Raw genomic sequence first — 15,793 nt, 5'->3', positions numbered from 1 at the left:
TACATAAGAAAACATGGCATAAGAATACATAATCTCTCTTACATTTACAATGTCATCATGATATAATATACTATCTCAACACCTAAGAATCGGCTCCACATAATGAAGAATCATAGTGTCCATACATTTATACAACTACTCATTCATTTCCATATTCCAAAGATAACTAAAACTAAGGATTAACATCTTTCAAATCAAGGCATGCAAGTCAGTTAACATAACCACTACCATCCACAAGATATGCACAAGATAATTCCATTTGTATCACTCAATCTTTTAATTTCCTTCTCATCTAGAATTACATACACATTGAATATCCATTTACAACAATCTCAACCAATACATCTCATTCTGAAATCAACCTACTACAAGTCCTAATTCATATGTTCACAAGATACTAATTACATAGTCTTCCTTAGTATTAAATCTTTCTCAAGATACGAAACACATGATATCAATTCCTATTACATAGATTATGCTCCAAAGATCCCTCCATGTAATGAGATAAGATATATCCATGTCCACACATGCAAACATCTAATGAATAACATCCCAATGGAAGAAGACATCAAACCACCTGACCATGTGAAACCAAATAGGAACCACCCCCATGATAGGAGATGACATGGGGTTCCAACTCACACTCAAGACCTAGGCTGACACCTAACAACCAAGAGACTTAATACAAAATCCACAAGTGACAACAATCATAATAATGAATCAAATCACATCACAAGGCTAATCACAAATCAATAAACTCCCAGAGGCATAATCAACAATCAAGGCATAAGGATAATGGACACTTGTAGGAAAGAGTGTCATCACATGCTATCCTCATGTGGAAGTCACCTCAACCTTGGAGCCAAACAAGGGAGTCTGGTTTTTTTGCAAGGTGTGTGCCCTTGGTCTCCTTGTGCTATGTAGCACAATGCTTGGGTTTGTGACATGGCTTAACCGCCTCCTGTGGATTCTATAAGTCTAGTCTTTGTATCAGGCATTAATAGGTCAATCTTTTGGTGCAATGGTGATCATACTTGTAACAAGTGGTATTAGAGCTTGGTCATAGGTTCAAACCCCTCACTTGTGTCAGGGGGGATTGTTGCAAGGTGTGCACCCTTGGTCTCCTTGGAATGTGCAATGCAGCGCTTGGGTTTGTGACATGGCTTAACCGACCCCTGTGGATTCTATAAGTCTAGTGGTTGTATCACACATTAACAAGTTGATATTTTGGTGCAATGGCAATGACACTTGTAACAGGTTTATCGCTCCAACGGTCTTCCCAACCATAGATCCCAAAACCATCTCCTTGGGACCCTCCATTGGGGCATACAACTCAAATTCATTATCTAGATTAAGTGAATTCCTAATTACCCAAAACCACTAATCAATTATTAATGTTACCACTTGCAATTACATAGGAAAACTCTTCATGTGGTCTCATGATAGGTCTAGACCTTAAGCATCCTCTCTAGGAACCTCTTAGAAGCCTATTGCTCATGACCTCGGTCCTACACATGCAAGAGCCCACTCTCCCTAACCATGGACCAATACCTTAGGGATAAAAGAAACACAATAACATCACATCAACATCTTGAAGTCTCTCTAAAGACATAAACACGGTCTTAGCATTACCAATACAAACTGAAGCATAAAATGAATCATATACCCAAATAGAAGCAAGAGCCTTCACTAAATCAATACAATAATGGACCAAGGATAATACATGAGATCACTATCTAATAAAAAAGCAGTATCATTCCTCAATAGTGAGGCATAATCATCCCACTCGAGATCTCATAACCATTCCTCAACAATAAGGCATTCTTCATCTTGTTGGAGCTATATAACACATAAGCATAATCCTCAATGGTAAGGAATGAACCATATTACTGGAGCACAAATCAACAATAATATGATCAATATAACATCAAATGACCTCTTTGAGAATTCAAAGAAAATAGATAAAGCCTCTGGTAAACGCATTAAATCCAAAAAAACATTCACATTGAGCAAAACTGACAAAATTGATAACTTTAGGCAGAACAACGCATCAAAAACCTAAAATGGTGCATCTAGGAGATAGTTTAGCTCTCCCATGATATCTTTTGGCATTTTGGGGCCATACTTTAGCATTTTGGATTCAGAAGGCAAAAATCAAGGGAAACGGACAATACAAGTGACGAAACTTTCCCAATTCACACATAGGCCTACAAAATTGATAAATAACTCTCCAAAAAGATGTGGGAGGACAAAATAGGAATAAAAAAATATAAAATTGGACTCAGAAGATCATACAAATAAGTTTCAGCATCCAAAACTTTGTACCTCTTGCACACAGACTTACACCGAACACACCCAAATTGCACAAAACTGCACCAAACTCATATAACAACATATGGGAATGCTATGGAGAACACATATATAAAAAGTAGAAATGCAAAGGCACTTGAAATCCCAATAGAACCACAAGGAAGGGAATTCATAATCCAAAAAGGAAAATGCAAAATAAATATTCCCAACTACACCCAAAATTCCTAGTTTTCCAACTACATACATATATGCATATGTATATAAATAAATCTTTTCCCCAATACAAAATAAAATAAAATAATGTCAAATAGATATCCCATTAATCCCTGAAGACAATCTTTGAGAAAACATAGAGAGGACAAATTCTTTCTGGAAATCAAATGCAGAATAAGGACCAAGCTCTAGCATGGAAATAATTGAAGTGATGGCCCATAAATTTGAAGTAGAGAAACAATTTGTCGCGGGGAAATTACAGAGGCTCTGCAAATCATTTCGTTGTTTTGGCTAATAACTTCGAGACAGAGGATCTTGGTAGGGTCATATCATGGACCCGCAATCAAGAGGCCTTCTTTGCAAAAACAAAATACTCTTTGGTTAATGCGGTTAGGGCTCCCCCCCCCCCTCTTTACAAGGGTTGGGATCAGGATTGGCATTTGGTGAGCCACATAAATAATAGAGCTTTAGGGCAACCAAATGGCCCCAAATGGAATTCCAGTCATTGTCGGGAGGAGGGTTTTGTAAAACCTAACCAGTCAAAGAGTTCCTCTGCTTTTTATATTTTTCCTTCATGAAAATCTTTGGGTAAATTATCAGAGGATATGGAAACCCCTGGTTGTCATAATTATAAGGAAGTCAAGCACCCAATTTCAGATCTACCTTCAAATTCTCTAGCTTCTCCTAACGGGTTGGTCATTGAAATTGATAATCATACCCAGGCCAGGTATCAAATGCATTGTAGAGACATAATGATCTTTACTCGGTGGAAAGGTTGGGGGATCCCGTTTGAACAAATTGCCAAATGGGTGTCATCTTCCTTCAATAACAAGGTAAAAATTGACATCCTTCTTGATAATTTCTTTTCTATTGAATATGGTAATCAGAGTCTGAGAAATTCATTGTTAAACGGGGATATATTAACATTTAAGGGTCTATGGTTTGATTGTTGGGAATGTCAACCTCTCTTTCTCCCTTCTCAATTCAATTCCTACATAGTTAATAGAGAAATTTCACTTGATAAATTTCCTATAGAATTTTGAAATAATGACTTTTTAAGAATAATAGGCAACAAAATAGGTAAATTTGTAGAAGTCAAAAAATCAGCCCCAAGCTTCTTTAACCAACTCTTAATTGTTAAAATGAATATTAACCTTAAATCTTTAGAACCCATAACTCTAAAATGCAATAAATCTTGTTTAACCCTATAATTACCCTTTTATAATGGTTCTTTTCAAGATTCTATGCCAAGGAAGATCCCCTTCGAGAAACTTTTCCCTGAATCATTACTCATGTCTAATGGCGCACCATTTAGATTCGTGGAAGGAGGGGGTTTCACCCTAGAGGGCTATAAGATTGATAATAACCCTAATCTCTCCTCAGACCTACACCCTCATAGCTCCCCTGTTAAGCCCTCTCATCCCCCTCTTCCTCCACTGCTAACTATAAATTCACCTATAGTTGACCCTCTTCTCAGGGATCGAGATCTGGAAGATGGTGAAATCAATGAGGTTATCCCACAGAAAGAGCAGCTCGGTCTGACAAATATGTCATCATCTAGCTCTCTCATTCCACCAGAGAAGCTGAGTCCCTTGGGGTCTCCCCCTTTAATGGAACTAATTACCTCTGAGCAATTAGCAGTGATGGATAGGCTTTCCACGTATCCAAGATTGGCATCCTTGCAGGATCAACCAATCTCTCTAGCCTCAAGATTGGAGGGCTTTGAGGAGGAAAAGGCTCGCTCTCCACCTCTGAAGGCTATTTCTGATACAATTGTAGAATCTGAGAGTGATCGAGTGGCTAGGGAAGTTAACATCATTGCCAATTTTGTAGGGGAAGGAGTAGTAAATGACCTCATGGATCAATTGGTTGATGAAATTTGTGATGATGAGGAGTTGGAAAGACAAAGGGATTTCTTAGTCAAAAATCTAGTGGATGTTTCTAGAGTCAACTTAGAAACAAATGAACTATTTATAGCATTAGATAACTTAGAAAATGATAACCCAAACACTCTAGGCATTCTCAGCTCTGACAGAAGCAAAGACTCTCCTGATTGTGCTAAACATAGTAAAATAAGAGGTAGGAGATCCCTTGCTGAACTAAGATCAAAGGATGGAGATGCCAAGGGCCAGGCTAAAATATCTACTCTTTTTAATGCAGGGGAGGGGAAGTTCCTCCCCAGATAGCCATGAAAATCATAACATGGAATGTTAGGGGTCTGAATGCCCCTAACAAATAGCGCATCTTAAAGCGTTGCATCTCTGATTCTAAACCAAATATAATGTTAATCCAAGAAACCAAAATGAACTCCTCTGAGATAATCCTTTTTGAGAAAAAACTAGGCATTAGACAGCTAAAGCACTCCCCTGCTACAAGGGCCTCAGGGGGCTTAGCCATCATTTGGGACTCTAGATTCATCTCGTTTACACCTTTAGAGATTAAGCAAAATTAGATGGGAGGAGAAGTAGTAAGTTATAAAAATAACCTAAGATTCAAATTGATTAATGTTTACGGTCCTATCCAAAATAGGGATAAGGCTAGGGTGTGGGTGGAACTGGAGTCTTTCCTTAGAATTTTCCCAAATGATGTATGCATCATTGGGGGAGATTTCAATGCTATCACTAAGGTAGCAGACAAGAGAGGAAGTAGCAACAAACTTCCTCCAGCGGCTATAGATTTTAATCATTGGATCAATAGGAACTCCCTGTTGGAAATCCAAATGGCAGAAAATGCCTTCACCTGGAACAACAAAAGGTTTGGTTTCTATAACATTGTTGAGAAACTAGATAGGTTCTTTATCCATGGGGGGCTCTCAAAGCTTAACTTTACCCTGAATGCAGAACCCCTCCCTTTAGCAAGTTCTGACCATTTCCCACTCCAACTAATCTTATTATCTGACCACTCCCCTAAAAAATGTCCCTTCAAATTTGAGAGCATGTGGTTCAGAGATGATAACTTTTTAAACTTAATTGAGAACTGATGGAGAAGCTTTGTTTTCTCTATTTTGAAGATGTTTATTATCACAAGCAAGTTAACACTTATCAAAAGGAAGCTCTTAGAATGGAACAGGACTAATTTTGGAAATATTTTCGATAAAAAAACTCCTAATATTTTGGAATGATCTTAAGAATGTTAACATTGAGGTTCTTGAGAAGGGGATGGATGAACATATCTTCCTCAAAGAAAAGGCTCTACTCTCTAAATATGAAAAGACACTCTCAAATGAAGAGATCTTTTGGAAACAAAAATTGAGGGAGACTTGGTTGAGTGATGGGACCGAAATACTAAGTTTTTCCACAATAGTACTAAGTAGAGGCGATGGGTCAATCGAATTTCTAAAATTAAGAATTCCCAGGGTTCCATCCTGTCTGAACCGGATGATGTTGCCTCTGAGGCGGCAAGGTTTTTTGATAAAATCTTAAACAATATTGAAGGCTCCAGCCTTAGGGGCCAACTCAATATTATCAAGAATCTTCCAAAACTCATTAACGATGACCACAAAAAAATATGTCAAAGAAATTCTCTAAGGAGGAGGTTAAATCTGTCCTTATGCAGATGAATCCCGACAAGGCCTCAGGCCCGGATGGCTTCCCCACTAGCTTTTTCCAAAAATGTTGGGTCTTTATGGGGACAGAGATCACGAACGCCTTAGAAGGTATTAGGAACTCTTTTAAGATTCTCAAAGAAATCAACAATACCTTCTTAGCTCTCATCCCCAAAAAAGAGAATCCAGAAAGCTTTAATGACTTCAAACCAATAACCCTTTGCAACACTCTATACAAACTCTTAACCAAAACCCTAGCAGCTAGACTCCAGAATCTTCTCCCCATTATCATTAGTGAAGAACAAACTGGCTTCGTAGTAGATAGATCAATCTATGATGGGGTTATTATAGCCCAAGAGGCCATTCATTCATCCAGCTCAATAGGGCTCCAAGTATGCTAGTCAAATTAGACATAAGAAAAGCTTACGACAAAGTTGATTGGCGCTTCCTATGCAAATACTTGGAGGCATTTGGATTTTCCAAATCCTGGATCAACCTAATCTTTGAATGTATATCCACCCCCAAATTCTCGGTCTTGGTTAATGGTTCTCCAGGAGGTTTTTTTAGTAGCTCAAGAGGGCTCAGGCAAGGAAATCCTATGTCCCCCTTCCTCTTCATCATCATGGCTAAAGCCCTAGGTAGATCTATCTCTAAGGCCAAAGAGGAAGGTGGGATCCAAGGAATCCCCATTACCAGTAGCCTCCCTCCCTTTACCCACCAACAATTTGTCGACGACAAGATGCTTTTTGGGCAGGGAAGTGTAAGGGAAGCGAGCAGCTTCTTAATTCCTATATGCTAGCCTCAGATCAAGAGGTGAATCTGGCCAAGTCTGCAGTTTTCATGTTCAATATAGACCCCTCCTTAGGAAAAGTGATTAGCAATGTCCTGGAGAGTGAAGGAACTCTTCCTTGCAAATACCTAGGCATTCCCCTTGACAAGGGTAGAAGACCCTCAAAATTATGGGACAACTTGGTGGATAAAATCAAGTCCAAGATTAACACTTGGAAAGGAAAATGGCTTTCATCTACAAGTAGAGCAACCTTGGTTAGATCGGTCTTGTCAGCTATGCCCATTTACTAGCTCTCTTGTCAACATTTATCTTCTTCTAAACTTGCAAAGCTCAACAAGCATCTCAGGACTTTCTTTTGGCAAGGTGCTAATGACAATCGTAAAATATCATTGATATCCTGGGACAAGATATGCAAACCTAAAGAAGAAGGAGGAGATGGCATTAAAAACCTTCATGACCAAGGCAAAGCCTTGGGTGCCAAGTTGGTCTGGAGGATGTTCAAAACCCCCCACCTTAAATGGGTGCACTTGCTGCACCACAAATACCTTAATGGAGGGAATCCTATCCAAATATTCAGAGAAACCAACCCTCCCAGAGGGTCCTGCCTATGGAATTTTATGTTAGACTGCAGGAGGATTATCTCTGACAGACTTACTTGGAACCTGGGGTCTGGGGATAAAGCTCTTTTCTGGTCGGATTCATGGGATGGATATAAGGCTATTTATAAACCATGACTTTGGTGCTACTTTTATCCTTCTTGAATCTCATAAAGGTCCCCTATTAAACAACTATATCTCCCCCTAAGAGGATGGGGTTGGTTGGTAGTGGATCGAGAAGGAAGATGAGGATATCCTGGTAAGGGATAAACAAAAACTTATGGCAATTATTAAATCAAGGAACATTGCCTTAGGTCAGAATGAGGACAAGCTCATCTGGGATGGCTCCCTAAGAGGAGAATACAACTCCAAGGATGGGTACTCTCTGATCTCCAAATCATTTTTAAGACCTATGACTGAGCTTCCCTTGAAACTTTGTTGGGATAAATATTGTCTGCCTAAGGCAGGTATCTTCTCCTAGCTTGCAGTTTAGAACAAGCTCCTAACTATGGAAAAAATTAGAAGAATGGGGTATGAGGGCCCTAATAGATGCCCTCTTTGTGAGGCAGACGAGGAAGACACCAATCATATCCTCCTTAACTACCCCTTTGCTCACAAATGTTGGATCTGGTTCACCAACAAACTTGAATGGTTTGCGGCCTTCCCCCACACCATCTTTGGAATGCTCAAGGCATGGCCTCTCCTCAAGCGTGGTTGTCTCTTTGAAGGTTTATGGACAACTCTTCCTTCTTCCATTATGTGGGAACTATGGAAGGATAGAAATAGATGTCTCTTTAAGAATGAAAAACTAGAGGTTCCCAGAATCATTAACAGGATAGAGTCAGCTATCACTGAGCTCATGAACAATCGATTGTCATCAGGCACATTGAAGAATGCCTCTATCACTTATTGGGATGAAAAAATGATAAAATGTTGGGAAGGCTTATCCTTTCCTCCCTTTGTAGGAGATGGTCCTATTGCAAGTCTTCGATCAAGGGATGCATGTAGATGGCAGCCCCTAGGCGAAGGTTGGGTGAAGCTAATCTTTTATGGGGCATCTCGTGGAAACCCAGGGCAAGCAGTGATAGGTTGTGTTGTTCATAATTGTGAAGGCAAGGAACTAGCAACCCTTGCCTCTCTAGGTGGCATCAGCACCAACAATTGGGTGAAACTTATGGCCCTAGTGGAGGGTCTGCATTTATGTAGGAAACTAGGAGTTAAGAACTTGGAAATTGAAGGAGATTTAGCTATAATTGTCAATGCTCTGAGGAAAGGTAGTATGCCTAATTGGAGACTAAATACTTTGTTGTCAAAATCTCTTGACTTATGTAGAGATTTTGATAGGTTCACAGTCAATCATATTTATAGGGAGGGCAATAAAAGAGCGGATGAGTTGGCCAAATTGGAAGCTGATGGCATCAATCTCTTGTCGGTGCCACCTTAAGGCAACCCCCTCTTTTATTTTCGTGTCCTAAGTGGTCATTAGCATGTTTCTCCTTTCATCCCCTTATGTTTCTCTTGCCCAGACTCTATTTTAACCCCCTTATTTATTCCTCTTCCTGCCCCCTGTATTTCTATATAGATACTCAAACAAACATTCAGTTTAAATATGCCCATATATCTATTCTCCCAGACTTTAACTCAGGTAGTAAGGCTCAATCCATGGTTAGATTGAGCCTAACTATGGTTGTTTCCTCACCGATAACTATCTGATATCCATTAGGTTTTTATGTCAAAGAAACCTCGGGTCTCGGTGACCTCCTTTATTTTTCCACCGAAACACTTCTTCCATCAAAATCATCATGCCTTGTTGATGAATGGATCTATTTTCTCACCGAAGCCTTTCTTTATCCTCCCTTATCATCTTCCACTGATAAAGTCACATCGGTGAAACCATGTGTATCGGAGGCATGCCTTTTAGCTTCCTCAAAACCTATTTCGTCATTGATATCTTTTATCGATGTAGCTTCCTTTTGTCTAATCAACATAATTCTTTCAATGAGAACATTCCTTTTGGTGAGTTATGTTGCACCGATGGTATTATCTCCTCGAAGACCTTTTCCCGTCGATGAAAACCATTTCCGCTTTCCTCTATATCTTTTGTCGATGGAATTACTGTCTTCGATGAGTCTTTTCTGAAGTTCATCGGTGCCTCCTTTCTTCGATGGCTCTTCTATATCAATGAGACATCATTGGGTCTCATCGATATTATTTGAACCCGGATATCTTAATAGGATGCTAGGCTATTTCCTCACCGATACCTATTTGATATCCATTGGGTTTTTATGTCGAAGAAACCTTGGGCTTCGGTGACCTCCTTTATTTTTCCACCGAAACACTTCTTCCATCGAAATCATCATGCCCTGTCGGTGAATGGATCTATTGTCTCACTGAAGCCTTTCTTTATCCTCCCTTATCATCTTCCACCAATAAAGTCGCATCGGTGAAACCATGTGTATCGATGGCATGTCTTTTAGCTTCCTCGAAACCTATTTCCTCATCGATATCTTTTATCGATGTAGCTTCCTTTTGTCTAATCGACATTATTATTTTGATGAGAACATTCCTTTCGGTGAGTTATATTGCATCGATGGTATTATCTCCTCGAAGACCTTTTCCCATTGATGAAAACCATCTCCGCTTTCCTCGATATCTTTTGTCGATGGAATTTCTGTATTCGGTCACTATGTTTGTTTCCTCACCGATACCTATCTGATATCCATTGGGTTTTTATGTCGAAGAAACCTTGGGCTTCGATGACCTCCTTTATTTTTCCACTGAAACACTTCTTCCATCGAAATCATCATGCCCTGTCAGTGAATGGATCTATTGTCTCACCGAAGCCTTTCTTTATCCTCCCTTATCATCTTCCACTGATAAAGTCACATCGGTGAAACCATGCATATCGGAGGCATGCCTTTTACCTTCCTCGAAACCTATTTCCTCATCGATATCTTTTATCGATGTAGCTTCCTTTTGTCTGATCGACATTATTCTTTCGATGAGAACATTCCTTTCGGTGAGTTATGTTGCACCGATGGTAGTATCTCCTTGAAGACCTTTTCCCATCGATGAAAACCATCTCCGCTTTCCTCAATATCTTTTGTCAATGGAATTACTGTCTTTTATGAGTCTTTTCTGAAGTTCATCAGCGCTTCCTTTCTTTGATGGCCCTTCTATATCAATGAGACATCGTTGGGTCTCATCGATATTATTTGAACCAGGATATCTTAATAGGATGCTTGGTTGTTTCCTCACCGATACCTATCTGATATCCATTGGGTTTTTATGTCAAAGAAACCTCGGGCTTCAGTGACCTCCTTTATTTTTCCACCGAAACACTTCTTCCATTGAAATCATCATGCCTTGTTGGTGAATGGATCTATTGTCTCAACGAAGCCTTTCTTTATCCTCCCTTATCATCTTCCACCGATAAAGTCACATCAGTGAAACCATGCATATCGGAGGCATGCCCTTTAGCTTCCTCGAAACCTATTTCCTCATCGATATCTTTTATTGATGTAGCTTCCTTTTGTCTAATTGACATTATTCTTTCGATGAGATCATTCCTTTCGATGAGTCCTTTTTATGTTGCACTTATGGTATTATCTCCTTGAAGACCTTTTCCTGTCAATGAAAACCATCTCTGCTTTCCTCAATATCTTTTGTCAATGGAATTATTGTCTTCGATGAATCTTTTCTGAAGTTCATCAATACTTCCTTTCTTTGATGTCCCTTCTATATCGATGAGACATCGTTGGGTCTCATTGATATTACCTGAACCCGGATATCTTAATAGGAAGCTATTACACCTGCTTGTTGACTTGTGGGCTACCATGGTATTAATGAAAATGATGATTTCTTTTAACAATAGGGGGCTTTTATAATTTAACTCCACAGATAATCATTCAAATTTGATGCTCAACAGGTGACATCACTTATCTTCCTTTAAACTCCTAAATTTAGCTTTTTTAGTCTTGTCGCTCTGCTAGGATAAGCTTTAAGACTAGAAGGAGGCAATACCTTACATTAATAAGCATAGGTATATAAATGTGTTGGCATATCTCGCTCCTGGATATATGTGATCATGGATATATAGGTATTATTATTTATGTAGATACTGCCTTCTTTTAGGACTAACACTTACCTAGCTATCCTCATCTCTATTTTCCCTTTTCGGTCCCCTGTATTCTTGATGTTTTCTCTCTTGTTTTGTTCTTAAGAAGCTTTTAGGCTTTAATGTCTCTAGGTTGCTTTAACTTAGCTTCATAATTTTGTTAAGTTGGGTATATGTTGTGCGTCATCCTCTTCCCTGTGTATGATCGGCCCCAGCAACCTTCAGGCTTTCTAGGCCCCCCATGGTCGCAATATATATATGTGTGTGTGTGTGTGTGTGTGTTTATACATGTATATATGTATATACATGTATATACATATGTATATATACATGTATATACATATATACATATATATATATATACATATGTATATGTATATATATACACATATACATATGTATATACATATATACATGTATATATACATATATATACATATACATATGTATATACATATGTATACATGTATACATATGTATATACATATGTATACATGTATACATATGTATATACATATGTATACATGTATACATATGTATATACATATGTATACATATATATGTATACATATGTATATGTATGTATATACATATATACATATGTATACATGTATACATATGTATATACATATGTATACATGTATACATATGTATATACATATGTATATATATATATATATATATATGTATATACATATATACATATGTATATACATATACATATGTATACATATGTATATACATATACATATGTATACATATACATATTGATGCTCTGCAAAAAGGATTAGAAAATCTGTTTGATGGCAACACACACAAGAGCACAAGAAACAAACGTTAGTGTTAGCAACAAAAGATTATCCTAAATAGGCATATCAAGAGAGATATTAAGCATGAAATTGAAAGCATATAAACATAGAATGAAATAGCTAATCAAGATGCTCATAGTTGCTCCTCCCTTGTTCCTCTCCTCTCCAAGTCCCAAATGAGTGTAGCTCTCAGCAGCTTTTTGCACTATGGATGCTTATGGAGGATTGAGATTTAATATTAAGCTTCAAATATGAAATGAAAAGCTAAATACTATTCTATTGATGCTAAAATGATTGATTTTACCAAAAAGACAAGATTTTAGTTATGCTATGCTAAATGCTCTCTAAAAATGTCTATAGCCTAAATGCATACAAGTTTTCAGGATCTGGATTATGAAGGAATGGGCTCTATTTATAGGAAAAATGGAGCAATGGATGGCCAGGATTGAAAGGTTTAATCAAGGGTCAAGCTTGAAAGTTGGGGATCCATGTGCACAATTTGCACCAATGAAATGGTGACAAGTGTCAACATAAGATTGGGTTGAGAGAAGAGGTTGGAGGCATTAAATGCCTGAGGAGACCTCATGGTTATCTAGAAGGTAAGGGTCAAGCCTAAATTAAGATTACCCACTGGATTAGGAGTTAATGCAAGGATAAACCTTTGTGCAAATGATTAAGAGATAATCATGGTCAAAGCATTAAAGGCTTGATGAGACCCTTGGGTTGGGTAGAGGTTGAGTCAAAACAAATGTTTTAACCATGTAGGAGGGTTTGGGTTAACCATTAATGGTTTTTGAAGACTTTGTGGATTAAGTGGTTGAAGGTTGGAAGCTTTCAAAGGTTATCCAAGACTTTGAGACATTTAGTGGTTGAAGGTTGGAAGCCTTTAATGGTTATCAAAGACTTTCAGGCTTTGAGAAGTGACTCCATTTTGCTTAGGAATGTGACAATAATTAGGGGATGGATTAGGCTAATTAGGAAGGGGTTAGAAGAATCTAGAAGGGGATTAGATTTTGCAAGTGGATTTGGTGGGTGAGGGAAAACAGGATTTTATTTAAAATAAAAATTCATTTATTTCAATAAATGTGTGCAAGTTGTATTTGGATAAATATTCAAACAAATATTAATTTATTTAAATGAGAAAAAGGAAGATAAAGCATTAAAATGCTTGAAGACTTTGAGGGGAACCATTAAAGGCTTGAAGACTTTAAGGAAAACCATTAAAGTCTTAAGAAGACTATAGAAGGAAGCCATCAAGTTTGAAGACTTTAAAGCCATCAAGTTTGAATACTTTAAGGGAAACCATTAAAGGTTTCAAGTGGGTGAGGATAAATAGGATTTTAAATAAATAATTTATTTAAAATAGTTGTGCAACTTGCTTTTGTAGGAAAATACAAGTGGGTGGAGGATAAAGGTGATTTAAATAAATTATTTATTTAAAATAATTGTGCAACTTGCTTTTGTAGAAAAATACAAGTGGGTAGAGGATAAAGGTGATTTAAATAAATGTTAATTTATTTAAATGTGAGAGGTGGGATTTTGGGGGATTTAAATAAATATTAATTTATTTAAATGTGAGAGAATATTTAATTAAATAAATATGATTTATTTATTTAATTAATGGTCTGAATTTGGTTAAGTGAATTAAATCAAATAAATTGAATAATTTATTTAATTAATAGGAGAAGAGGGTTAAGATGAATTAATTAAATATTAATTTAATTAATTATTAATTGATGGTTAAATAATCAAATAAATACTAAGTATTCATTTAATTAAGTGGACAGATTTATGTGACTACATTTGCCCCTCTTTGAGACGGTGCAGTTTATCGCGTCGTTTCAAAGAAAGAAAAATAGGTGTGAAGAAATGCCCCATAAAATGTAAATTTAATGGGTGGTATGCCCCCTCGAGGGATGGGCCGAATTTTTTTTGAAAAATCGGGCGATCTCTCGAAAAAGAATGAAAAGCGGAGGGGAGGTAGAATAGAAGAAATTAGAACTAATGATGAAAGAATGGGAGAAAATGGAGTGAATATGAAGAAACAACAAGCCAACGAGTACCCTGAGGTCATGCAAGAGATACATAGCAGATGTAGTGTGGGGTTTGGATTGATGCTATACAATTGATCAAAATTGGTTGGACAATCTGGTGCAATCGGTTTAATTGCCCCGGTCAAGTCAAAGTGTGACAGTTGATGTCAGTTGGTCGCTTGGACATGATAAAGTCTGAGTAAGTGAATCAAAGTGACCTGATGTGACTTAGACAATTGATATAATTGCCCGATGAAGTCAAGGTATCTGAAGCAAAATACTCGTTGAGACGTAGACAATTGATGTAATTGTCCGTTGGATTGTGTTTGATTGGTTGATCAATTGATAGTATGTGCGTGTGATGGATGGTTGTGGGGAATCATGGCAGCCCCGTTGAGACTAGGTCATTATGATAAATGCCTGATGTAGTCTAGGATTACCATAATCGATTACCTGTTGAGACCCGAAGATACGTGATCAGAGTATCTGTTGATAGTCTAGGTGTGTGGGAGTCGATGTACCTGTGCAGAGAGAGTAACTTGCTTGGCTTATTGGATGACTTAGGATAGGAAACACAATCCCTCCTATTTAGAGATGGATGGTGATGAACGTGGCTTGATTAGGTTGATTGGGACACGATGAAGGATATGTGATGTTGATTATTGAGATGGGGAGGGTTGGGGGGGTTCGATGTTAGAAGAAATGGAGGACCTATGACTCATTCCTATGGAAGAAGAGGAAAATAGAGTATGCATTATTATGACTATGTATGCATGATATGCAGCTATTATGAATGTATGGATGGTTGGAATGCAACAGAATGCAGTATATACAGATGAGATGGAATGACGATCCATAGTGCTCTATTTTCATCATTGAGCTTTTAAAATGTTGGAAGAGAATACAAGCATCTTGACATAATGATTCAAGATAACCAGAGTATTTCTTACATGGATTTGATATAGCAAGTTAATACAAGCAACTTGATATAATGGATCAAGTTGACCTGAGTATTGCTTGAGGAACAGACAAGGATTATCTCCATTCATGCATGACTTGGATCGTCCTCCTTGATCTTAGGCTGATCATATCCTGAGACAAGTGCATACCGTACTAAGAGATAAAACCTTTATCCAAATTGGATGAGGAGGAACCAAAGAATGAGCAGTGTACCTGTAAACAAACAATATATACATAAAGAATAAAGAAATATGGATCCTTGGTAATGGTTCATGTCCATATGGTCGAGGTATACGCTGTAGTCAGCAAGCCGTAATGATCTAGGACTGCATTTTTGCCTATGATCACGTAGCTTGGTGAACTTCCCATGTAGACACCATTAGTACATGCCCCAGAACTTCATCGGAAATAATGCGCAAAC

The sequence above is a fragment of the Cryptomeria japonica genome, chromosome 1, assembly GCF_030272615.1.
Source record: "Cryptomeria japonica chromosome 1, Sugi_1.0, whole genome shotgun sequence".
Classification (NCBI taxonomy): domain Eukaryota; kingdom Viridiplantae; phylum Streptophyta; class Pinopsida; order Cupressales; family Cupressaceae; genus Cryptomeria; species Cryptomeria japonica.
Note: the sequence above shows the minus strand (reverse complement) of the source record.